Here is an 8578-nt window from a genome sequence, read left to right as displayed (position 1 = left end):
ATTTATGGCAGACTAGCCAGATTCTCTTCTGCCATGCTGGTTAAGCAAAATAAATTATCTCCTAATTGTATCCAGTGGAATAGCATCTTCTGCCTACTACTTTGTCCATGCCAGGTGAAAAGTTTATTTATCATTTTAGCACTACCTTTTATTCCCTTTGGAATACAGGTCATGTGTCTAGTTTTTATACAATAAGCTGTTGTCTCTTAGTGCTTAAGCAAACCCAATAACTTGTCTACAACATGATGGATGTGGTTTATGTTTAGAAAGCTAATAATACTGTAAAATTAGACAGGGAACCTTTCTGATGAGGTGAAAACTACCTGTGAGGTGGAATGGAGACAATTGTGTGTGACAAGATTTTCACCTCATTTTCAACAGGGATTTAAGTACTCAAAGTTAAAATATCCATATTCCTACCCGGGTAGCTCCTGTCAGCATTGCTCTGACTGTGTCCAGAAGCTGTGTGCAGGGAATTGGTCTTTGGGCTGAAACTGAGTGTTTTCAGTTCCTTAGTTTTAAGCATTTAAGAGGTACTACAGCTAACCTCTAAATGTGACAGCGTTTAGTTTAGCATGCTGCTGTCTAGACTATCTGGCTTGCTGAGAGGGTCATTTGCATACAGTTTTCTGTTACAGAGAAGACAACCTGAAATGAATCAAATTAACAGTTGGTCATTCTAAACTAACCATATGCAAGAGTAATGAATTATGAAACCCTGTTCTAGCAATCCAATTTACACTCATGCATGGCCAGGTAGATATGGGAATGTGTATGTCTGTATGCTTAATAGTATTAGAAATATACTCTAAAACTTCCATGTTTTTTTCCATATTCCCCCTTAGCTCAGCCTAATGACACTTGACTTAAAATAGTTCAATGTCATATTCTCTGAACTATATGAATCCGTCCTCTGCCATTTGCTGTTCTTAAAAAATGGCTTATTAGCAGCATGATCCTTAGAAAAACTTATCTGTAGTTACAGACAAATGTCTATACAAAGTTGGGGTTTTTTGTAGATTTCCTGAAAGCAATTGCAAGCCACCTATACATACTCTACGACTTGTTTTTAGCTCTTTCATTCACAGCTTGATGTAGTACTTTAGCAAAATGTTCACTGACCATCTTGCAGAGATTACAGTACTGGTAATAAAACAACTTGGTCTTGCCTTAAACTGTTAGAGGGAGACAAATTAGCAAAGGGGAAGTAACAAGTAAAATCATCCTCCTTCACCAGGAAGGGTTCAGGAAAATCAGAGGCCTCATTTCCCCCTAATTCAATAAATGCTGTTCTTCCTAGACACCACTGCCAGATAGGATTTTGTGTAATTCAGCACAGCACAAGGGTAACATGAGAGCTGTAATTCAGTGGGTTCTCTAATGTTGCTGTTAAATGTCATTCCTTTCCCATGCTCATGCCTAGGCCTGAGTCAAAGCTCTACATAAACCACCTTGAACACAGAGGAGGGCTTCAGTCCACATCCCAGGGAGTTTAATGGCTGCTCTGACTGTATAGGGGGGAGAGAGAGGACAGGAAGATGAACAAAAGAGGACCTGTGCTTTTTACACAGTAGCTGAGTGTTTACATGAACGATAGAATCATTAAAGTTGGAAAAGACCTGCAAGATCATCAAGTCCAACCTTTGATCTAACACCACCCTGCCCACTGAACTATATTGTGAAGTGCCACATTCAACCATTTTTTGAACGCTTCCAGGGATGGTGACACCACCACCTCCCTGGATGGCCCATTCTAATGCTTAACCACTCTTTCAGTGAAGAAATTTCTCCTCACATTCAGTCTCAACCTCCCCTGGCACAACTTGAGGTGCTTTCATCCCATCACTGGTTGCCCGGGAGAACAGATACCCACCTGGCTACACTCTCGTTTCAGGCAATTGTAGAGGATGATAAGGTCTCCCTTGAGCCTCCTTTTCTCCAGGCTAAACAATCCCAGCCCCCTCAAATGCTCCTCACAGGAGCTGTGCTCCAGACCCTTCCCCAGTTCCACTGCCCTTCTCTGGACTCGCTCCAACATCTCAATGTCCTTCTTGTAATGTGGGATCCAAAACCGAGCGCAGGACTTCAGCTCTGGCCTCACCAGCGCTGAGTATGGGAGGGCAATCACTGCTTTGGTCCTGCTGGCCACACTTGCTGATGCACTAAAGCAGCAAGCCAGGATGCTTCTTGGCCACCTGGGCTTGCTGCTGGCTCACATTCAGCTGGCTGTTGACAGTACCCTGCGGTACCCTTCTACCAGGAAGTTTTCCATCCACTTGGCCCCAGCCGGTAGCGCTACAGGTGGTTGTGACCCAAGGGCAGGACCGGACACTCGGTCTTTTTGAGCCTCATACCATTGGCCACTGCCCATGGATCCCTCATATCCAGATCCCTCTTCAGAGCCTTCCTACCCTACAGCAGATCAAGAGTCCCATCTGGCTTGGTGTCCTTTGCAAACTGACTGAGGGAGAATTTGATCCCCTTGTCCAGGTCATCAATAAAGATATTAAGCATGACTATTCCCAATACTGAGCCCTGGGGAACACCACTGGATGTAATTCCATCCACTACCTGCCTGACAGTTTTTTACCCTGCAAAAAGAGTCCACCTGTCGAAGCCGTGAGCTCCCAGCTTTTCCAGCTGAATTCTGTGGGAGACAGTGTCAGAGGCTTTACTAAATTCTCGGTAGATAACACCCCCAGCCTTTCTCTTATCCACTGGGCAGGTCACCTTGTTGTAGAAGGAAAGCAGGTTGGTCAAGCAGGACCTGCCTTTCCTAAACCTCTGCTGGCTTGCACGTGCCACGTGATCACACTCAACATGTTCCATAACCTTCCTTGAGCATGGAGGCCAGGCTGGCAGGCTGCTGGAGTCCTCCTCCTGACCTTTCTCGCAGATGCGTGTCACAGCGGCTAGCCTGCAACTATGTCCTAATTATTGCAGATACTAATCAGACAGGTTTGCTTTTACTGGCAGGGACAAAAGAGCTGCTTTTCCCTTTAAAGCCAAAATGGGCGTAAGACCTTCTGAAATACTCATAAGGAGAATGTCTGCAGTGAAGGCGGCTCTGTCTCTGTAACACTATTGCTGTATTTTGGGGGTGAGGGGGAGTTAAAATTTGATGATGGAAGATGGAGGTGGAAGATGTATAACTAAATAAAATAATGAATATAATTATGCAAAGCTAAGCACAAAATATTGAGGCACTGTCACAGAACTCGTTCTCAAACTGCTGTTGCAATCCCTCATTTGGCCTGCTGCTGCTGTAAGTGGCAAATAAACCTCTCATGAGATTAAGATGAAATTTCAGCTGTCTGCTCATGTGAAATTGTGTTTATTCTCCTCCTATGAGATTCAGAGGACTGTAATGTATGTTCCTGTCTGAGCTTCTTTCCATCTTAGCCCATAAAGGTGGGTTGTTATTTTATTTTACTTTATTTTATTTTATTTTATTTTATTTTATTTTATTTTATTTTATTTTATTTTATAAGTTTCCCAGCTGGGAAAAATATTTAAGCCTTGCAAACGTAAAAAAAAAAAAAAGAAAACCTTAAAAATTTTTTTTTAAAAAATTCAATGCTCCCAGAGCCGTACCATCCTTCATTGGTGGTCAAAATGGCAAATGTTTTCTACTTAGATGGTAGTTCCATTTCCTAAAGGTCTCATTGAGCAAAAAAATATTTCAAGTAAAGGTTAATTCAATTTTTTCAGCTCCTTCAGGCTGGTATTTTAGTTCAACAGAGTGCCTGAGGCCAGTTCTGTCACTTCTTAAGTGAACTAATGATATTGAATGCATTTTTACTGAAATCTGATCCCAAACATGGGAGGGCAGGAGTAGAACACTGCTACACAAGTGTACTCAAGTTAGAGCCATGGATGTCCCAAGGTGGCACAGCCTGGCTGAGTACTGAAACTGTCTAAGAAACCGACCATGGAAATTGGGAAAGGAGGGAAGAATGAACCTCCAGATTCCCTACATCTGCCCATGCTCTCTGTCTTGCAGGGAGCAGGAATATGAGACTGATGGTCATTATATTCTCTGTTGTAGCAGAGCAAGAAGTTACTGCCACGGACCATCTCCTCTCCCTGTTTTGGGCCAGGCTATGATCACTCACCAACACACTCCTGAGTGAGTTACAGAAACCCAAGCTGGGATTTGGCATCTTTTGGTTGGTTGGTTTCCAGTTTTAAGTGTTTATTTCATTCATTCATTGCAATTGTGACTCATGACTTCTCCACTACAGCTTCAGAGCCGATGTCTGCTCCAGCAGCCACGGCGCACAGGTGATGAACTCGGCTCCCCCCTGACTTGCTGCCACCCTTGTTGTAGGGGGCAGACCCGAGATGCTGTTCTGTGCCACCTAGTTCCAGCTCAGGGAGCTCGGCAGAACCAGGAGGAATTCGAGAAGCCCAGAGCCATTTCCCATCTGCTTTGAGTCAACGTGTGGAGCAGGAAGGATTTATTTGCTTTGCCCAGATTGGCCTTTTTACAGTGAAGCTCCAGTCTGTGACTATAGACTCTAGGTAATATTGGTAGATAAAAAATACATGACACTTTCCTACCTTTATTTAACCTTTCTTTCTCTGCCAACTCTAGACCCCTTGCTCGGGCAGATCTTCCCTCGCTGTAGCCCGGGGCTCCTCCCCAGGACCTCATTTTCCACCACCAGGTGGCAGAAAGATACTCCGCAGTGGCAGGGAAGGGGCCCGAGAGGCACACCCAGAACACCTCCCTGCATGACTGACTTCATCACTTTTCGCTCGGAGGTATCCCAGACTTCAGATTATCCTATGGAAATACCTAGATCACTATTGTATCATGTCAGACACATAGATCACTATCGCTTTCGGAGATCATAGGGCTGCTGTATGTTTAGAAAAATAAAAATATTTGGGCGGATTTTAGCAAGAGATAGTCCCTGGCAGCATCGGTGGAAATTGCCTCTCTCATAAACTTCTAAAAACTAATTAAAATTGCCAAAGTCCCACGTGATATTGTAAAAAAGATACTTTGATATTGAAGAATAGTAAAGAACAAGAATAAAGCTGATTGTGCTGCAGCACCCAACACTCTTACTCTAAAAGACGATAAAATTACTGACTACAGCTTCATGTTGTGCTTAATCCAGTTTGAAGGACTCAAACTCTAGGCATGAAACTCTGCCCTAAGAAACAAAGCCACAAGCTAGTTTGGGGGGGTTGTAACTGGGCAAAATGTCAGTCAGGCAATGTTGGAGTCTAGGGCATTCCTTTGGTTGCCTTGGGGGGTCAGGGACCTGGGCAGGGGGGTCTAGGACCCCAGCCCAGAGCTCAGAGAGACACTGGCTTTGATTTCAGTCCATGGGAAAAACTTCCTACACTGAGAAAAGGTTTACAGGTCACAAGAATGTGAGAAATAGTAGTTTAACTTATCACAAGATGAAAAAATAGTAGTTTTAGGTTCCTAGCATTGAAGTGAATGGGGACAAGATGGAGAATCTGGGGCGTTGTCTCCTTCTTCTTCTCCTTCTCCTTCCCTCACTCCATTGCTGCATTGACGTGGCACAAAGTAGTTAGTGAGGATTGGGTCAGAGTAAAGATGACCTTTTTAGTAATAGTGATAGACATTGGTAATAAATAGTAAATAAAGAATACGTAGCAATTAGTATAAAAGATAAGGACAGCCCAGAGACAGGAGGAGTCACCAGATGTCCGAGCCACAGCAAGCATCTTTCGGACACTGAGAAAATTGTAAGATAAGAACTAATAAACGAAGCATGTAACCTTGAAGACTCCGTCTTTTCCTGCGTTTGGCACAGAGCTTTGCAGAGGGCCAGAACTCTAAGACCACCTGAATGCCGGGGAATTTAAGCTCCTAAAAAGGAGCCCCCGACAACTGCCGTCCCTGGGATGGGCAGAAACAACTAGCACCCCAGATAGGACAGAAACAAGGCAAAGCAAAATTGGCTTTCATGGGCACAGCAGACTAATCCCCAGAGAAAACAGCCCCAGAAAAAAGCAGCACCATGTTAAATGGGATATGTAGAGGGATGTGTAGACACTTCAGCAAACCACTACTTTAAGTGGATACAAATTTGACCTGAATTGGGCTGCATTTGACTCTGACAGACTGAGTATGCACTGATTTCAGATTCCTGCCTCCTGGGTGACTTCCCAAAGTGTTAATCTGTTGTACAACTTCCCAGAATGTTAATCTGTAATCACCCTGTCATTAACAAGAAAGCCATAGTCACTGCATTTGATAGGGGCCCTAGCTCTCCAAGACGGCTCTTGGCGAGGCCATGCCAGCTAGACACTGTCCATTGAGGGAGTTTGTTGGAAGAGCAGCTCATTCCTGAATAACATTCAGTTTTAGACATCTCCTAAGCACTGCACTTTTCATCCTGACATCTTCTCAAGTCTATACAGATGCAGGTTTTAGAGTTATCCTGCAAATTTTAGAGTTAAACTCAGCCATGCTAAGAAAAGAACTCCAGGTATGGTCCTTGAGAGGACAACAAGGAACATCCATAGCCTGTGGGGACATGGCTGCTGCTGCTGTTAGAGTTGAGAGAATTGTGATCAGCCCCTGGATGGACCCTCAGCCAACTAGTCCTGAGGACTGCATTACACAATCATCACATACTTGAAATAATTTAGGAAGGGCTGGTGTGGGTGTTTGAGATACTTGGTGACAAAGGTTTGGGATGGGAGGAATTAGGAAAGTCACTGGATGGCAGCTCCTCAGGCATTTCTAACCAGATCTTCAGATTGGGGCCAAGGACCTACGTGCAAGGACTGTTGAGGCTCTTCCTTCCTGCTCCCTGTCCTCCACTGTGTCTGCCCCATGGAAAGCAGAGGAAATTTCGGCTTAGGATCTCTGTAGGGGAGAGGTGTGCTTTCCAGTTCAGATTAAGTCAACATGAAATGATGCCAGTGTTGAAGAAAGATGTGGTTGCTGCAAAGTTTTCGAGCAGTTAAACACTCTAATGATCCTGCACCTTCATCCTCACATGGACTTCTTGGGAAGCCTGGAATATAATCTTAAAACTGAACTGAGATGCTTTAAAAATAATCTCTACAGAAGCTGGTTGAACATTCAGGTCATTAAATATAAACACTTCATGGTATGAAAATCATAGAGATGCATCTTCTGAAAGTGCTTCTTTGCTTAACAGTCAGAACATAAAAACGACGTGATCTTGGGTTTTGCCTGGAAGAATGATGATGTGAAGACACATGGTAAAACCTTGAGCTATAGTGAGGAATAGGTTAGAAATTTTTATTTTGCTTTCATAAATACAAGTAACTGCAAGCATAGGGCTGTATTACATTATTTGAGAAAACTGCTCAGTGAAATAAGTCAATGACAATAGTATGAACCTATATGCAGGTAAAAAGGAAGGTGTGCCATGGGCTGAGAAGCCTATGTACTACCTACAAACATCAGAAATCAAGAGTCCAGTGAAGTTGATGAGAATCTTTGTGCCGATATCATATGATATCTGTGCATAGAACCATGTCACCATCTATATCTATATCTATATCTATATCTGTCTATCTCTATCTCTATCTCTATCTCTATCTCTATCTCTATCTCTATCTCATCTATATGTTTTTATATATATGTGTATGTGTATAGACATTATATGTATATATATAATGTGTGTGTGTGTGTATATATATATAAATGATCTATAATACCTGATCCACACTATCTGTGAGTAGGTACTGAATATTTTCTCAAGAGAATGGTAGGGAAGGTCATGAATTGCACCTGGGGAGTTTAGGAAGAAGGTGCTCTTTGGGGTGGGATATACTCCAGGTCAAGATGCAGAATGAACTGAACAGAGAGTAAATGTCTGACAAAATTGCAGTATTAGGATAAGAGACTAGAACCTCGTTCAGGAAGAACAGACTGTCAAGGTGAGTTCTGCACACTGAGTGTAGAAGAAATTTGCATTGAACCCAAGTAAGTCTGTATAAAAAGTGTCTAGAAGAGTCATCTTTGTACTTCTCCATGATGGTAATTCTTGGTAGAAGTTTCAAGGGCTTATATGTGTTTTTCTCACTTAAGCTTCAACAGAAAAAAAAAAAAAGGTAGATTTCTGGCTTTCTGCAGGTGTGATGCTATCAGGAGACAGTGGGATGGGAAGACTGTGCAGCTCTGCTACTCCACTGAAGTGTAAATAGAAGCCTACAGCCCATAGCTCACCCTGTCAATTTGCTTCTGTGCAGAGAAAAACAGTAGTGCCGATGTGGAACAGCAAGATCTGCTCTTCTTTGCAATAAAAGCATCTGGTAGCCACTGCCTCAGCTGCCAGGAGAGATATACCAAAATCCCCAGGAAGCCTGCCCTCATGAAAACAGATAGGAGGAAAACTGAGCTGGCAACGGTAGAGGCCAAGAGAGCACAAGGCTCTGGGATCTTGCCAAAGGTCTGGTGCAAGTGGGAGGTTGCAGCTGATTTTTGTGAATGAGAGGAGGTCTGCAGGAGGGGGTGGAAGATGGCTGGATGGTGTCAGAGCATTGTGAGCACAACAAGAACTTACAAGGTAATTACTTTTAGAAGGCTAAATGAAATGGGAATGATGGGCAG

This window comes from Hirundo rustica, chromosome 2, assembly GCF_015227805.2.
Source record: "Hirundo rustica isolate bHirRus1 chromosome 2, bHirRus1.pri.v3, whole genome shotgun sequence".
Taxonomy (NCBI): domain Eukaryota; kingdom Metazoa; phylum Chordata; class Aves; order Passeriformes; family Hirundinidae; genus Hirundo; species Hirundo rustica.
Note: the sequence above shows the minus strand (reverse complement) of the source record.